Below are 18634 nucleotides of genomic sequence, written 5' to 3'. Positions count from 1 at the left end.
TTGTTCCTCTTTCTCTAATTGCTTGAGGTGCAAGGTTAGGTTGTTTATTCGAGATGTTTCCTGCTTCTTAAGGTGGGCTTGTATTGCTATAAACTTCCCCCTTAGAGCTGCTTTTGCTGCATCCCATAGGTTTTGGGTCGTTGTGTCTCCATTGTCATTTGTTTCTAGGTATTTTTTTATTTCCTCTTTGATTTCTTCAGGGATCACTTCATTATTAAGTAGTGTATTGTTTAGTCTCCATGTGTTTGTATTTTTTACAGATCTTTTCCTGTAATTGATATCTAATCTCATGGCGTTGTGGTCAGAAAAGATACTTGATACAATTTCAATTTTCTTAAATTTACCAAGGCTTGATTTGTGACCCAAGATATGATCTATCCTGGAGAATGTTCCATGAGCACTTGAGAAAAATGTGTATTCTGTTGTTTTTGGATGGAATGTCCTATAAATATCAATTAAGTCCATCTTGTTTAATGTATCATTTAAAGCTTGTGTTTTCTCATTGATTTTCATTTTGGATGATCTGTCCATGGGTGAAAGTGGGGTGTTAAAGTCCCCTACTATGAATGTGTTACTGTCGATCTCCCCTTTTATGGCTGTTAGTATTTGCCTTATGTATTGAGGTGCTCCTATGTTGGGTGCATATATATTTACAATTGTTATATCTTCTTCTTGGATCGATCCCTTGATGATTATGTAGTGTCCTTCTTTGTCTCTTTTAATAGTCCTTATTTTAAAGTCTATTTTGTCTGATATGAGAATTGCTACTCCAGCTTTCTTTTGGTTTCCATTTGCATGGAATATCTTTTTCCATCCCCTTACTTTCAGTCTGTATGTGTCTCTAGGTCTGAAGTGGGTCTCTTGTAGACAGCATATATAAGGGTCTTGTTTTTGTATCCATTCAGCCAATCTGTGTCTTTTGGTGGGAGCATTTAGTCCATTTACATTTAAGGTAATTATCTATATGTATGTTCCTATTCCCATTTTCCTAATTGTTTTGGGTTCGTTATTATAGGTCTTTTCCTTCTCTTGTGTTTCTTGTCTAGAGAAGTTCCTTTAGCATTTGTTGTAAAGCTGGTTTGGTGGTGCTGAACTCTCTTAGCTTTTGCTTGTCTGTAAAGGTTTTAATTTCTCCATCAAATCTGAATGAGATCCTTGCTGAGTAGAGTAGTCTTGGTTGCAGGTTTTTCTCCTTCATCACTTTCAGTATGTCCTACCACTCCCTTCTGGCTTGTAGGGTTTCTGCTGAGAGATCAGCTGTTAACCTTATGGGGATTCCCTTGTGTGTTATTTGTTGTTTTTCCCTTGCTGCTTTTAATATTCTTTCTTTGTATTTAATTTTTGACAGTTTGATTAATATGTGTCTTGGCATATTTCTCCTTGGATTTATCCTGTATGGGACTCTCTGTGCTTCCTGGACTTGATTAACTATTTCCTTTCCCATATTAGGGGAGTTTTCAACTATAATCTCTTCAAATATTTTCTCAGTCCCTTTCTTTTTCTCTTCTTTGTCTGGAACCCCTATAATTCCAATGTTGGTGCGTTTAATGTTGTCCCTGAGGTCTCTGAGACTGTCCTCAGTTCTTTTCATTCTTTTCTCTTTATTCTGCTCGGCAGCAGTAATTTCCACTATTTTATCTTCCAGGTCACTTATCCGTTCTTCTGCCCCAGTTATTCTGCTATTGATCCCATCTAGAGTACTTTTAATTTCATTTATTGTGTTGTTCATCATTGCTTGTTTCATCTTTATTTCTTCTAGGTCCTTGTTAACTGTTTCTTGCATTTTGTCCATTCTATTTCCAAGATTTTGGATCATCCTTACTATCATTATTCTGAATTCTTTTTCAGGTAGACTGCCTATTTCCTCTTCATTTGTTAGATCTGGTGCATTTTTATCTTGCTCCTTTATCTGCTGTGTGTTTTTCTGTCTTCTCATTTTGCTTATCTTACTGTGTTTGGGGTCTCCTTCTTGCAGGCTGCAGGTTCGTAGTTCCCGCTGTTTTTGATGTCTGTCTCCAGTGGCTAAGGTTGGTTCAGTGGGTTGCGTAGTCTTCCTGGTGGAGGGGACTAGTGCCTGTGTTGTGGTGGATGAGGCTGGATCTTGTCTCTCTAGTGGGCAGGTTCACGTCTGGTGGTGTGTTTTGGGGTGTCTGTGGCCTTATTATGATTTTAGGCAGCCTCTCTGCTAATGGGTGGGGTTGTGTTCCTGTTTTGCTAGTTGTTTGGCATAGGTTGTCCAGCACTGTGGCTTGCTGGTCGTTGAGTGAAGCTGGGTGCTGGTGTTAAGATGGAGGTCTCTGGGAGATTTTTGCCATTTGATATTATGTGGAGCTGGGAGGTCTCTTGTTGACCAGTGTCCTGAAGTTGGCTATCCTACCTCAGATGCAGAGCTCTGACTCCTGGCTGGAGCACCAAGTGTCTTTCATCCACACAGCTCAGAATAAAAGGGAGAAAAAGTAGAGAGAATTAGTAGAAGCATGAAGAAATAAAGAAAGAAAGGAGGGAAAGAAGGAAGGAAAGAAGGAAGGAAGGAAGAAAGAAAGAAAGAAGCAAAGAAGGAAAGGAGGCAAGAAGGAAAGAAAGGAGGGAGGGAGGGAGGGAGGAAGGAAGGAAGGAAGGAGGGAAAGAAGGAAAAAAGACAGAAAGAAAGAAGATACAGTAAAATAAAATAAAGTATAATGAAGTTATTGAATTAAAAAATACTTATTTAGAAAAAAAAGGGGGGGACAGATAGAACCTCAGGACAAATGTTGGAAGCAAAGCTATACAGACAAAATCTTACACAGAAGCATACACATACACCCTCACAAAGAGAGGTAAAGGGGAAAAAATCATAAATCTTGCTCTCAGAGACCACTTCCTCAATTTGGGATGATTCGTTGTCTAAAGGAGGGAAGGAAGGAAGGAAGGAAAGAAAGAAGAAAGAAAGAAAGAAAGAAAGAAAGAAAGAAAGAAAGAAAGAAAGAAAGAAAGAAGAAAGAAAGAAAGAAAGAAAAAAGAAAGAAGGTAAAGTGTAATAAAGTTATTAAAATTAATTATTAAGAAAAAAAATTTTTAAAAAACCATGGACGGATAAAACCCTAGGACAAATGGTGGAAGCAAAACTATACAGACAAGATCTCACAAAGAAGCATACACATTCACAAAAAGAGGAAAAGGGGAAAAAATCATAGATCTTGCTCTCGAAGCCCACCTCCTCAATTTGGGATGACTCGTTGTCTATTCATGTATTCCCCAGATGCAGGGTACATCAATTTGATTGTGGAGCTTTAATCCGCTGTTTCTGAGGCTGCTGGGAGAGATTTCCTTTTCTCTTCTTTGTTCTCACAGCTCACAGGGCCTCAGCGTTGGATTTGGCCCTGCCTCTGCGTGTAGGTCGCTGGAGGGTGTCTGTGTTTCGCTCAGACAGGACGGGGTTAAAGGAGCCGCTGATTCGGGGGCTCTGGCGCACTCAGGTCGGGGGGGAGGGAGGGGCACTGCGTGCGGGGCGGGCCTGCGGCGGCAGAGGCCACCATGACATTGCACCAACCTGAGGCCCGCCGTGCGTTCTCCCGGGGAAGTTGTCCCTGGATCCCGGGTACCTGGCAGTGGCGGGCTGAACAGGCTCTGCGGAAGAGGGGTGTGGATAGTGACCTGTGCTCGCACACAGGCCCCTTGGTGGCGGCAGCAGGAGCCTTAGCGTCTCCCGCCCGTCTCTGGGGTCCGTGCTTTTAGCCGCGGCTCGCGCCCATCTCTGGGGCCCGCGCTTTTAGCCGCTGCTCGCGCCCGTCTCTGGAGTTCCTTTAAGCAGCGCTCTTAAACCCCCCTCCTCGCGCACCAGGAAACAAAGAGGGAAGAAAAAGTCTCTTGCCTCTTCTTCAGGTGCAGACTTTTCCCCGGACTCCCTCCTGGCTAGCCGTGGTGCACTAACCCCTTCAGGCTATGTTCAAGCCGCCAACCCCAGTCCTCTCCCTGCGCTCCGACCGAAACCGAAACCCGAGCCTCAGCTCTCAGCCCCGCCCGCCCGGGCGTGTGAGCAGACAACCCTCTCGGGCTGGTGAGTGCCGGTTGGCACCGATCCTCTGTGCGGGAATCTCCCCGCTTTGCCCCTCGCACCCCTGTTTCTGTGCACTCCTCCGCGGCTTCGAAGCTCCCCCCTCCGCCTCCTGCAGTCTTCACCCGCGAAGGGGCTTCCTAGTGTGTGGAAACTTTTCCTCCTTCACAGCTCCCTCCCACTGGTGCAGGTGCCATCCCTATTCTTTTGTCTGTTTTTTCCTTTTGCCCTACCCAGGTACGTGGGGAGTTTCTTGCCTTTTGGGAGGTCTGAGGTCTTCTGCCAGCCTTCAGTAGGTGTTTTGTAGGAGTTGTTCCACGTGTAGAAGTATTTCTGGTGTACCTGTGGGGAAGAAGGTGATCTCCGCGTCTTACTCTTCCTCCATCTTCAAGGTCCCACTCCGCAAACTCTTCTTTGAATGTTTGGTAGAATTCACCTGTGAAGTCGTCTCATCCTGGACTTTTGTTTGGGGGAAGATTTTGATTACTGCTTCAATCTTTGTACTAGTGATTGGTCTATTGAGATTTTCTATTACTTCAAGATTCAGTCTTAGAATGTTGTATGATCCTAAGAACTTGTCCATTTCTTCTGGGTTGTCCAATTTGTTGGCATATAGCTGTTCATAATATTCTCATAGTTCTTCATATTTCTGAGTTATCCATTGTATTTTTCCACTTTCATTTCTGATTTTATTTATCAGGGCCTTCTCTCTTTCTTTTTTTCTTAGTGAGTCTAGTCAATTTTACTTATCTTTCTAAAGAACCAGCTCTTACTTTCATTGATCTTTTCTATTGTCTTTTTAGTATTTATGTCATTTATTTCTATTCTGACCTTTATTACTTCCTTCCTTCTACTAATTTTAGGCTTTATTTGTTCTCCTTTTTCTAGTTTCTTTAGATGTAATGTTAGGTTATTTGAGATTTTTCTTGTTTCTTGAGGTAGGCCTATATTGCAATAAACTTCCACCTTAGTACAGCTTTTGCTATATCCTACAGGTTAGTAAGTCATATTTTCATTTCCATTTGTCTTCAGGTAATTTTTTTATTTCTCCTTTTATTTCTTCATTGACCCAATAGATGTTCAGTAACATGTTGTTCAGTCTCCATATATGTGTGATTTTTCCAGTTTTCTTCTCTTAGTTGATTTCCAATTTCATACAACTGTGGTAGGAAAAGATGCTTGATATGATTTAAGTCTCCTTAAATTTATTGACACTTGTTTTTTTGTCCCAACATATGGTCTATCCTTGAGAAAGTATTCTGTATTCTGCTGCATTTGGATGGAATGTTCTGACTATCAAATCCACTTGGTCTAATGTTTCATTTAAGACTACTGTTTCCTTGTTGACTTTCTATCTGGATGATCTATCCATTTCTGTAAGTGAAGTGTTAAAATCTCCTACTATCATTATGTTGCTGTCAATTTCTCCCTTTAGGTCTTTAATAATTGTTCTATATGTTTTGGTGCTCTTATGTTAGGTGCATATATATTAATCATTGTTATACCTTCTTGATAAATTGTTCCCTTTATTATTATATACTGTCCATTTTTGTCTCATTACCTTAATGCCTATTTTGTCTGACTTGAGCATGCTACACTCGCTTTCTTTTGGCTGCCATTTGCTCAGAGTATCATCTTCCATCCCTTCACTTTTAGTCTATGTTTGTCTTCAGAGCTGAGGTGTGTCTCCTGGAGGCAGCATAAATTTGGGTCTTGTTTTTTAATCCATCCAGCCACTCTTTGTCTTTTGATTGGTGAATTCAATCCATTTATATTTATGGTGATTATTGATAGAGAAATATTAAGTACAGCCATTTTATTTTTTGTTTTCTGTTTGCTTTATATCTCCATTTCTCTTGTGTTTCTGCCTGTCATTTTGGTTGGGTGGTTTTCTATGATATTTATCTTTATTTGTTGCTTTGTTTTGCTTCATGTTTCAGCTCTATGTTTATGTTTTGTGGTCAACCTGAAATATAAATGAGATGTATAAAAAGTCTCATAGGTAAAATAGTCCTTTTTCTGCTGATAGCATCTTATCTTCACTTACCTATTTGAATTCTGTTCTTTCCTCTTCCCCTTTTATGTTTTCTTTGTATCAAATTATCCTGTATTTATGCTGTGAGTTTGTTGCCAAACTGAAATAGCTATATTTTTCTGCTTTCTTTTTTTCTCCTTTAACCTTTAGGCTATAATAAAGTGTTTAAAAACCTATCCTGACAAAGAGTTGCAATTTTCTAGTTCTATTTATCATGTAGTTCAAAGCTTTATGTACTTTTTTTGTTGTTTGTTTCCAGTAGAAGAGTTTCTTCCAGTATTTCTTGTGAGGCTGGTCTAGTGTTGATGAACTCCCTTAGCTTTAATTTGTCTGGGAAAGTCTTTACTTCACCTTAATATCTGAATAATAACTTTGCTGGATAGAGTATTCTTGGGTGACAGTTTTTAATCTTTCAGTATTTTGAGACTGTCATTCCACTCCCTCCTGGCTTGTAGGGTTTCTGCTGAGAAGTATGCTAATAGTCTAATGGGGTTCCTTTGTACTTTATCATTCTTTATTCCCTGGCTGCTTTTAAAATTCTTTCTTTGTCATCAACTTTTGACAATTTTAATATTATGTGTCTTAGAGAAGGTCTTTATGCATTGAGAACTTCTACCAGCTTTATGGACTTATACATCCAGTTCCTTCCCTAAGTTTGGGAAGTTGTCAGGTATTAGACTTAAAATAAACTCTCTGTTCTCTTCTCCCTCTCTTTTCCTTTTGGGCTACCCATTACCCTAATATTGTCCTTCTTAAAGGAGTCAGATAGCTCTTGTAGAATTTCCTCATTTTAAAATTAACTTATTTCTTACAGATGGCCAACAGGCACATGAAAAGATGCTCAATATTGCTGATCTTCAGGGAAATGCAAATCAAAACCACAGTGAGATATCACCTCACAGCTGCCAGAATGGTTATCATCAAAAAGCCAGTTCTTTGAAAAGATAAACAAAATTGATAAACCTTTAGCCAGACTCTTCAAAAAAAGAGGGAGAGGGCCCACATCAAGGAATGAAAAAGGAGAAGTTACAACCGACACCACTGAAGTACAAGGGACGATAAGAGACTACTACAAGCAATTATATGCCAACAAAATGGACAACTTAGAAGAAATGGACAAATTCTTAGGAAGGTACAATCTCACAAGACTAAACCAGGAGTAAATAGAAAATATGAACAGACTAAATAGAAGGTATGAACAGACCAATTACAAGTAATGAAATTGAACCTGTGATTAAAAAACTCCCAGTAAACTAAAGTCCAGGACCAGATGGCTTCAAAGGTGAATTCTATCACACATTTAAAAAAGAGTTAACACCTATCCTTCTGAAACTATTCCAAAAAATTGCAGAAGAAGGAACACTTCAAACTCATTTTATGAGACTACCATTACCCTGACACCAAAACCAAGAAAGATTCCTCAAAAAAAAGAAAATCACCGGCCAATCTCACTGATGAATATTGATGCAAAAATCTTAAACAAAATACCAGCAAACGAAATCCAACAATACGTTAAAAAAATCATACACCATGATCAAGTGCGATTTATCCCAGGGATGCAAGGATTTCTCAATATCTGCAAATCAATCAGTGTTAATACACCACATTAACAAATTGAAGAGTAAAAATAATATAATCATCTCACAGATGTAGGAAAACTTTTGATAAAATTCAACATCCATTTATGATCAAAACTTTCCAGAAAGTGGTCATAGAAGGAACATACCTCAACATAGTAAAGGCCAAATAGGACAAACCCACGGCTAACATCATAATCAACAGTGAAAAGCTGAAAGCCTTTCCTCTAAGATCAGGAACAAGACAAGGATGTCCACTCTCACCTCTTTTATTCAACATGGTTTTGGAAGTCCTAGCCACAGCAATCAGAGAAGAAAAAGAAATTAAAGGAATCCAAACTGGAAAAGAAGTAAAACTGTCACTGTTTGCAGATGACATGATACTATACATAGGAAATCCTAAAGATGCTACCAGAAAAGTACTAGAGCTCATCAATGACTTTGGTAAACCTGCAGCATACAAAATTAATACATACAAATCTCTTGCATTTCTATGTACTAACAATGAAAGGTCAGAAAGAGAAATTAAGGAAGTAATCCCATTTACCACTGCATCAAAAAGAATAAAATACCTAGGGATAAATCTACCTAAGGAGGCAAAAGACCTTTACTCTGAAAACTATAAGATATTGATGAAAGAAATCAAAGATGACAAAAACAGATGGAGAGATATACCATGTTCTTGCATTGGAAGAATCAATATATTCAAAATGACTATACTCTTCAAGGCAATCTACAGATTCAATGCAATTTCTATCAAATTACCAATGGAATTTTTCACAAAACTAGAACAATAAATTTTTAAAATTTGTATGGAAACATAAAAGACCGTGAATAGCCAAAGCAATCTTGAGAAAGAAAATGGAGCTGGAGGAATCAGGCTCCCTGACTTCACACTGTACTACAGAGCTATAGTAATCAAAACAGTATGGTACTGGCACAAAAACAGAAATATAGATCAATGGAACAGGATAGAAAGCTCAGAAATAAACCCATGCACATATGGTCAATTAATCTATGAAAAAGGAGGCAAGAATATACAATGGAGAAGAGACAGTCTCTTCAATAAGTGGTACTGGGAAAAGTGGACAGCTATGTTTAAAAGAATGAAATTAGAACATTCTCTAACGCCATACACAAAAATAAACTCAAATGGATTAAAGTCCTAAATGTAATACAAGATACTATAAAACTCCTAGAGGAAAACATAGGCAGAACACTCTTTGAGATAAATCGCAGGGTTTTATTTGCAGGGGGGATATAGAAGCAAAAATAAACAAATGGGACCTAATTGAACTTAAAAGTTTTGCACAGCAAATGAAACCATAAACAAAATGAACAGACAACCTACGGACAAGGAGAAAGTATTTGCAAATGATGTGACTGACAAGGGATTAATATCCAAAATATACAAACAGCTCATGCAGCCCAATATCAAACAAACAAAGAACCCAATCAAAAAATGGGCAGAAGATCTAAAGCGACATTTCTCAAAAAAAAAGACATACAGATAGCCCATAGGCACATGAAAATATCCTCAACATTGTTAATTAGTAGAGAAATGTAATCAAAACTACAACGAGGGGCTTCCCTGGTGGCACAGTGGTTGAGAGTCCGCCTGCTGATGCAGGGGACACGGGTTCGTGCCCCGGTCTGGGAAGATCCCACATGCCGCGGAGTGGCTATGCCCGTTAGCCATGGCCGCTGTGCCTGCGCATCCGGAGCCCGTGCTCTGCAACGGGAAAGGCCACAACAGTGAGAGGCCCGCGTACCACAAAAACAAAACAACAACAACAAAAAAAACCCAAACTACAACGAGGTATCACCTCACACTGGTCAGAATGGCCATCATTAAAAAGTCAACAAATAATAAATGCTGGAGAGGGTGTGGAGAAAAGGGAACCCTCCTTACACTGTTGGTGAGAATGTAAATTGGTACAGTCACTAAGAACAGTTTAGAGGTTCCTTAAAACACTAAAAATAGAGCTCTCATATGATCCAGCAGTCCCACTCCTGGGCATATATCTGGAGAAACCACACTTTGAAAAGATACATGCACCCCAATGTTCATTGCAGCACTATTTACAATAGCCAAGACATGAAAGCAACCTAAGTGTCCATCAACAGATGAATGAACAAAGAAGATGTGGTGTATATATATACAATGAACTATTAGTCAGTCATAAAAAAAGAATGAAATAAGGCCTTTTTCAGCAACATGGATGGACATTATCATACTAAGTGTAGTAAGCCAGAAAGAAAGACAAATATCATATCGCTTATATGTGGAATCTAAGAAAAAGGATGCAAATGAACTTATTTCCAAGACATAAATAGACTTACAGACATAGAAAATAAACTTACAGTTACAGAAGGGAAGAAGGAGAGTTTGTTATTAAAATATATACACTACTATATAGAACATAGGTAAAAAACAAGGACCTACTGTATAGCACAGGGAACTATACTCAATATCCTGTAATAACCTATAAAGGGAGAGTGTAAAAAATGAATTTATATACATTTTTAAAACTCTCTCCATATATATATACATATATATAACTGAATCATTTTACTGTACACCTGAAACTAACGCAACATTTAAAATAATTATATTTTAATAAAAATTAATGACAGGTTAGTAGTTAGAATCTTTTCTTTATTTTTCAAGTAGGTGGCGCTATAACACAAGTTTTTGATTTCTCTTACCTGTGCTCCCTCTTCTTATATTTAAGGGTTGGCATTTTCTTCAGCCTCCACCACCTCTGTAAGAGGTGTGTGGCTCCATGCCTTCATGTCTTGCTGATTACCTCTTGTGCCTCTGGGGTTGTTGGTGGCTTTCTTCTGCCAGAGCCAGTGTCATCACCAGGATGGTGGGCTTTTCCCTCTCATCCAGGATCCCCTGAGTCACAGGCTCCCCCACCATTGGAGGAGGGTGGAGGTGGGACAACTAGAGCTGTGCAGATGCAGCTACTGTTTTGTGTTCTAAGGTTTGTGGGTTCTGCCACGGCAGATGAGGGGCGTGGGAGTGAAGGCCAGGGTCATGGACACCTCAGTGACTGGTGGGACAGGGTCCCAAGCCCCACTGCTGCCCAGCTAGTTTTGGCAATGGGCACCCCTGCCATTAGGAGGCTGGAGTCACGTGCCACACCTCTGCTGCTGCCACTGGGGTCTCTGAAGCTGCAGGCTCAGCTGCACGTGTCAGAGGGCAAGGATTTCAGGCACCAGTCTGCTGTTCTTTCCATTCTGCCTCCTCTATGTATTCCAGTCCACCCACCTTTAGAAGTATAGATGTGTGGAATTTTCCAGCATCCTGTTGTGTTGGGTAGAAGTATCTCTGTTGAGTTGTGGGTGTTTTACTGGTTATAGATTGAAGAAGATAGAGAAAGGTAGCTTTTCACTCTGCCATGTTGCTGATTGTCACTCTCCCAGTAAATTTAAATAGAGGTACATATAATGTACGATGGAAAAATCCAGGCTTTCTTCAAGGAGCATGTTTATTTTCCTATTTAGTAAATTACCATATAAATAAAGAGAGGCTTAGAAGATAAATGTTCCAGCGCTAAATCTGTTTATTAGCATGGGCTGTGTACATGTCTTTATATTGTCGACTGAAAAAAACTGCACAACCTAAAATTTAACAATTATATTTTATTTGGTGAACTTAAGCCTGGGACACAGCATTTCAGAAAACTCTGAGAGACTGCTCCGAAGAGGCAAGGAGGAGAGCCAGATTATATAGGAATTTTTGTAACAAAGACCAGGTAGTCAGAACATCAAAAGTTTACTGTTAATTAAAGAAAACCAGAAATCTCAAGTTGAGGAATTTAGCACTTTTCTATGTATGGGAAGGTGCAAGAGTCTGGGCTCACTGAAATCATTCCTTTGATATGAACCTCAGCTATCTGGGGCCAGTATCCTGTGTTTTATCATCTGGAGTCTCCTCAGAGTGCACCATTGGGTGTGGCTGCAACAGCTGACCGCTAGGTGGCAGGTATTACGTATCCATCCTAAGTTCCCTCAAGGCTCATCATTGAGGAGGCTGTAATCAGATGACTTGAGGGCTGCATAATCCTTTGTTTACTGATATGGAAGGTGATATTTTTCATTCACAATACCTCAAATCAGTTCCTGAAGAAACACCTCTGGGTGGCAAGAGCAGGCTGTCACTATTGCAAGCCTTCCCTAGTGTTTCTCTCATCTGGAATTCCTCACTCTGCCCCTTTTTGTAGACCACTGGTACAGTGTGATACACTTTTATTTTGCTTCCCAGTGGTTCCCAGATATTCTCATTATTGGGTTTCCTCCCCTGGGGTGTGAGTGGTAACCTTTCATAGCTTCTGCAGCTAGAGCAGGGCTTCTCCCTGCATCCTCCCTATTACCAGTGACTGCTGCACTCTAACTTCCTTTGAAGTGTTACTAGCATCTCTTGAAAAGGCATGAGAGTGATCCTGCCATTTCTGCAAAGTGGATCAGGGCAGTGCCTTACCCTCTCTCAGAGGAAATGGAGATCATTCTCAGGGCTCCAGCAACCTCCCATAACTGTGCTTCTCATAATGTAAGCATCATTTGGGTATGTGCTGAAGAAAACCACCACGCTTTCCCCTCTGGTTCCCTGGATGGGTCTGAAGGGCAAATGAGAAACCTGTACCTGACAGAATGTTTCTCCTAAAGCATTTATTTCATAGTTACCTCAGTTAAACCTAGCTCTGAATTATTTATGGCCATACAGGTAAACAGAGTCATTCAAGTATTTAAATATTTACCTTTATACCTAGTTGTAGGATGAAGACTCTGGTTAATTTTTTTAAATGGAGATCAGAATGAGTAAAGGAGTACTGAGGACATTACCCTTGTGGTAACGTAATTTATTAATGGCCTCCATTCTTCACCTCTCCCCAGAGGTATTCATTTTGCAATATAAATTTTCAGCTTCTCTCACTAAACAGGTGAAATCTATTTCCTCATCATTTGGACCTGAGCTCTACCAGGTGGCTTGCCTTGGCCAACAGAGTGTTGCAGAAATGACAATGTGACCATTTCAAACCTAGACCTCAAGAAGTCTTGCATAGAGCAGAGATATTTGTCCCAGTTGTCCTAGCCAAGGCCAACTTATACAGGCTGACGGCAAGCCAATCCCAGACCCATGAGTGAGACCATAAATGCTTATTGTGGAATGCCATGGAGGTTGCGTGGCTGTTTTTTATGCAGCATTATTATGGAAATAGGTAAATTATATCTCCCTGCAGAGTGAAGGATGACCCCCTTCTTACTATTGGGAATAAACTGAGAGTATGTCTCTCAGAGGGGAAACAGGATTTTGGTGTCTTGCAGAAGTATGGGCTTTAAAGTTGTACTCTCTTTATGTCACTGCAAAATTTTGATTCTCACAGATGAAGTTATTGGCTCCCTCTTAGGCCCAGCAATGCCTCAGACCCTGGGCCAGTCTTTTTCCCATTCTTGTAGGATTTAGAGAGCCTTATAGCACTAGCACTAGCTCAATGATTCAGAAGTTCAACCTTAAGATGACTTTGCCGCAGGGTTTGTTCTCTTCTTATCTCCTTCCTTGTGACCTTCTTATTTCTCAGGGTCCACATTCTCTCTATTCCTTTGGGTTATTGGAACCCTATTGCCAAAATCTGTTTTCTGAAATGGAAGTGCCAAATATTACTCATTGCCATAGTTACATGTCTAAGATGTAAGTAATAAACAACAACTTTTGAAAGTGAAAAGTGTTTACTTGCCACTGTATTAGGATTATGGATTTCTTTCCTATTGTCCTGGACTACCTTTGCTCTATAAATTATTCTCTATTTTCACAACTAGTTAGTGTTTCCACCAGGTCCCAAGTGCCTACTCAACTCTGGAGGAGTAATTTTTCTGTCTTAGATCTCATCATATCACCAACCCAAAATTTTCATGACAGAAAAAGGACTAAAAGGGTAATCTGGCTGTTGGAGACAGCTGCTGGGACACTGATAGATTCCAGGCAGAGATGGTGTCCAGAGCCAGGCCACATGGTTTCTCCCAGTTAATACTGGCTTAGACTAAAATGTTAAGAGACCCCTGGTTTCTTCAGAGGCTAGAAACTGCCTTAGCAGCTGGATAGTGAATTTATTTTAACAAAATTTAATAGAAGATAGAGAACTTTGGGAAGAATTTCCCTAAATATAGTATTGGGGTTATTAGGTATTATAGAAAAAAATGGGGAGGGGATCCATGGTCAGAAAATATGGGCAACATTGGGCTAAGTTAAATACATCTGTTGGTTGCAGTTCTTTCAGGAACTTTTTGTAATTAATTATGCATTGTCAGTCTCCAAAAGGTAGGTTTCTATCACAGAGTCTCTTGAGGGACATTGCAGAACATGGATGTAGAGAAGAGTTTTGAGACCCAACACCCCAACAAGGGCAAAGACAGCTTATGCAATGGTCTACACAGAGCAATCTGAACCTCAGGTGAGAACTTGGACTCTGGAGGTGCCAGAAACAAAGCAGAGTAGAACTGATGTGCAACTCAAACTGGAAACACTTGAGAGAGTCAGGATGCTTCTCTTTGGCCTGGAATGGCAGCATCATTCTGCCCTGAAAATATAGTTAAAACCAAAAGACAGTTCTAGAAAGACTGAGGCTTTCCCTTGTGGAGGCGTGGATCCAACTTAAATCTCTCTCAAATCAAAGCTGGAGCATTTGCATCAGGAAACATCCTAGAAAGGAAGAGGCTGTAACTCTCCTTCTTCCTACCACTTCCTGGAAGTTCAAAAATGAATCAATTTTTTTGGTTCCTAAAAGCCAGGATCAGAAATCTGTATCTCATGAGTGTCTTGGGATTACATAGTCCATCCAGTCTTAACACACTTCCTTTGATCTTTTTGTTTTCTCACCTTAGACTTTTAATGATAGAGAATTCTCTTATACCTTAATTCTTTCTTAAAAAACAAGACCCTAACATAGAATTGTATATACACAAAAGTTGCAGCAGCCGTTCAGAATGCAATCCAGTGGTACCATGTCATCTATGATGAGAAAAGAGCTACTACCCAGATGTCACTGGATCACTTTTTTCAAGAGGGTAGATAGACTAGAATCCAGCAAGGAACCAGAACCTGTGCCATCAATGTCAGGCATGAGTGAAATTGCAGCTTGCCCTCCATCTCCTACTGCTGATGATCCTTCAGCTCTACCATCTCCCACCTCCTCCCCCTCCTCTAGTCAGTAACTCTTCTTGCCTGTTCACTCAATGCCAGCCCCCGTATACCAAATGTTGTACTGTACTACTGTACTTTTCAAGGTACTGCACTGTAAGATTAAAACTGTTTACTTATTTTTTGTGTTTGTTTCTTGTTTACATATTGTTTGCGTGAAAAGCATTATAAACCTACTACTGTACAGTACTCTATACCTGATTGTGTTAGCTGGGTACCTAGGCTAACTTTGTTGGACTTACAAACAAATTAGACCTATGAACATGCTCTCAGGATGGAACTCATTCATATGTAGGGGACTTACTGTATTTACAATTCTTTATGAAAATTAAGGACATAGGCTACTCTTCCTCTATAAATGGGTCAGCATGTAATATGCAGTTCAAACTGAGATGCTTTTGAGAAAAAAAGGGTCACTGTTAATTACTATCTTGGAACAACATACTCAAACCAGCACTGTCCTACGCAAACTGCAATGTGTGTTCATCCTGCTCATAGGTGTATAAAGATATGTGCAACATAGAATCTTGATAACAGATGTCAGACGCTGATGAGGCTGTAGAGATTAAGGGCCAGGGAGAAAAGAAGGGTTAGTGGGACAGAGGGACTTTGGGAGTGGCTGCTGCCAAGAATCCAGAAAAAGGGAATGACTGATTATTATGGCATGTAGATTGTAGCAGCATGGAAAGATTTACTTGTGTGGACTGGGAAAAAAAATGCACAACCTAAAAGTTGCAAGTTAAGTTTTATTCAGGGATCTTATTCGGGATTTTAGCCTGAGAGATAGCCTCGCAGATATAAATGAGGACCTCTTCATTCAAAGTGGTAAGGAAGGGAGACCTTCAAGATGGCAGAGAAGTAAGATGTGGAGATCAAGTTCCTCCCCACAAATACATCAGAAATACATTTACATGTGGAACAACTCTTACAGAACACCTACTGAACACTGGCAGAAGACCTCAGACTTCCCAAAAGCCATGTGGCTGACAGGGTCTTGGTACTACGGCCGGGTCTCAGGCCTGTAACTCTGAGGTGGGAGAGCCGAGTTCAGGACATTGGTCCACCAGAGGCCTCCCAGCTCCACATATTATCAAATGGCGAAAGCTCTCCCAGAGATCTCAATCTCAATGCTAAAACCCAGCTCCACTGAAGGACCAGCAAGCTACAGTGCTGGACAACCTATGCAAAACAACTAGCAAGACAGGAACACAACACCACCCATCAGCAGAGAGGCTGCCTAAAAACAAAATAAGTTCATAGGTATCCCAAAACACACCACTGGACACAGTCCTGTGCACAAGAAAGACAAGATCCAGCCTCATCCACCAGAACACAGGCACTAGTCCTCTCCACCAGGAAGCCTACACAACCCACTGAACAAACCTTAGCCACTGGGAGCATACACCAAAAACAATGGGAACTACCAACGTGCAGCCAGCAAAAAGGAGACCCTAAACACAGTAAGTAAACAAAATGAAAAGACAGAGAAACACACAGCAGATGAAGGAGCAAGGTAAAAACCCACGAGCCCAAACAAATGAAGAAGAAATAGGCAGTCTACTTGAAAAAGAATTCAGAATAATGGTAATAAAGATGATTCAACATCTTGGAAATAGAATGGAGAAAATACAAGAAATGATTAACAAGGACCTAGAAGAACTAAAGAGCAAACAAACAATGATGAACAACACAATAAATGAAATTAAAAATTCTCTAGAAGGAAACAATAGCAGAATAAGTGAGGCAGAAGAACGGATAAGTGACCTGGAAGATAAAATAATGGAAATAACTACTGCAGAGCAGAATAAAGAAAAAAGAATAAAAAGAATTGAAGACAGGCTCAGAGAACTCTGGGACAACGTTAAACACACCAACATTCGAATTATAGGTGTCCCAGAAAAGGAAGAGAAAAAGAAAGGGACTGAGAAAATATTTGAAGAGATTAGAGTTGAAAACTTCCCTATTATGGAAAAGGAAGGAGTAAATCAAGTCCAGGAAGCACATAGAGGCTCAAACAGGATAAATCCAAGGAGAAATATGCCAAGACACATATTAAATGAACTATCAAAAATTAAATATAAAGAAAAATTATTAAAAGCAGCAAGGGAAAATCAACAAATAACATACAAGGGAAGCCCCATAAGGTTAACAGCTGATCTTGCAGCACAAACTCTGCAAGCCAGAAGGGAGTTGCAGGATATATTTAAAGTGATAAACGGGAAAAAAGTACAATAAAGATTACTCTACCCAGCAAAGATCTCATTCTGATTCGACACAGGAATTAAAAACTTTACAGACAATCAAAAGCTAAGAGCATTCAGCACCACCAAACCAGCTTTACAACAAATGCTAAAGGATCTTCTCTAGGCAGGAAACACAAGACAAGGAAAGGACCTACAATCACAAACCCAAAACAATTAAGAAAATGGTAATAGGAACATACATATTGATAACTACCTTAAATGTAAATGGATTAAATGCTCCAACCAAAAGACATAGACTGGCTGAATGGATACAAAAACAAGACCCATATATATGCTGTCCACAAGAGGCCCACTTCAGACCTAGGGACACATACAGACTGAAAGTGAGGGGATGGCAAAAGATATTATATACAAATGGAAATCAAAGGAAAGCTTGAATAGCAATTTTCATATCAGACAAAATAAACTTTAAAACAAAGACTATTACAGGAGACAAAAAGGACACTACATCAAGGGAGCAATCCAAGAAAAAAATATAACAATTGTAAATATTTAGGCATCCAACATAGGAGCACCTCAATACACAAGGCAACTGCTAACATCTGTAAAAGAGGAAATCGACAGTAACACAGTAATAGTGGGGGACTATAACACCTCACTTACACCAATGGGAAGATCAACCAAAATGAAAATAAATAAGGAAACACAAGCCTTAAATGATACATTAAACAAGATGGACTTAATTGACATTTATAGACATTCCATCCCAAAACAACAGAATACACTTTCTTCTCAAGTGCTCATGGAACATTCTCCAGGATGGGTCATATCTGGGGTCACAAATCAAGCCTCGGTAAATTCAAGAAATTTGAAATCATATCAAGTATCTTTTCTGACCACGGTGCTATGAGACAAGACATCAATTACAGGAAAAGACCTGTAAAAAATACAAACATATGGAGGCTAAACAATACACTACTTAATAACCAAGAGCTCACTGAAGAAATCAGAGGAAATCAAAAAATACCTAGAAACAAATGACAATGGAAACACGATGACCAAAAACATATGCGATGCAGCAAAAACAGTTCTAAGAGGGAAGTTTATAGCAATACAATCCGACCTCAAGAAACATCTCCAATAAAAAACCTAACCTTACACCTAAAGCAATTAGAGAAACAAGGACCAAAAATCCCCCAAAGTTAGCAGAAGGAAGGAAATCATAAAGAGCAGATCAGAAATAAATGAAAAAGAAATGAAGGAAACAATAGCAAAGATCCAAAAAACTAAAAGCTGGTTCTTTGAGAAGATAAAAAAATTGATAAAGCATTAGCCAGACTCAAGAAAAAAAGGGAGAAGGCTCAAATCAATAGAATTAGAAATTAAAAAGGAGAAGTAACAACTGACACTGCAGAAATACAAAACATCATGAGAGATTACTACAAGCAAATCTATGCCAATAAAATGGACAACCTGGAAAGAATGGACAAAATCTTAGAAATGCACAACCTTCTGAGACTGAACAAGGAAGAAGTAGAAAATATGAACAGACCAATCACAAGCACTGAAATTGAAACTGTG

The sequence above is a fragment of the Monodon monoceros genome, unplaced genomic scaffold (assembly GCF_005190385.1).
Source record: "Monodon monoceros isolate NGI ecotype Baffin Bay Population unplaced genomic scaffold, NGI_Narwhal_1 Super_Scaffold_13, whole genome shotgun sequence".
NCBI lineage: Eukaryota > Metazoa > Chordata > Mammalia > Artiodactyla > Monodontidae > Monodon > Monodon monoceros.
The sequence above is the reverse complement of the archived record's forward strand: the minus strand, read 5'-3'. Positions refer to the sequence as shown.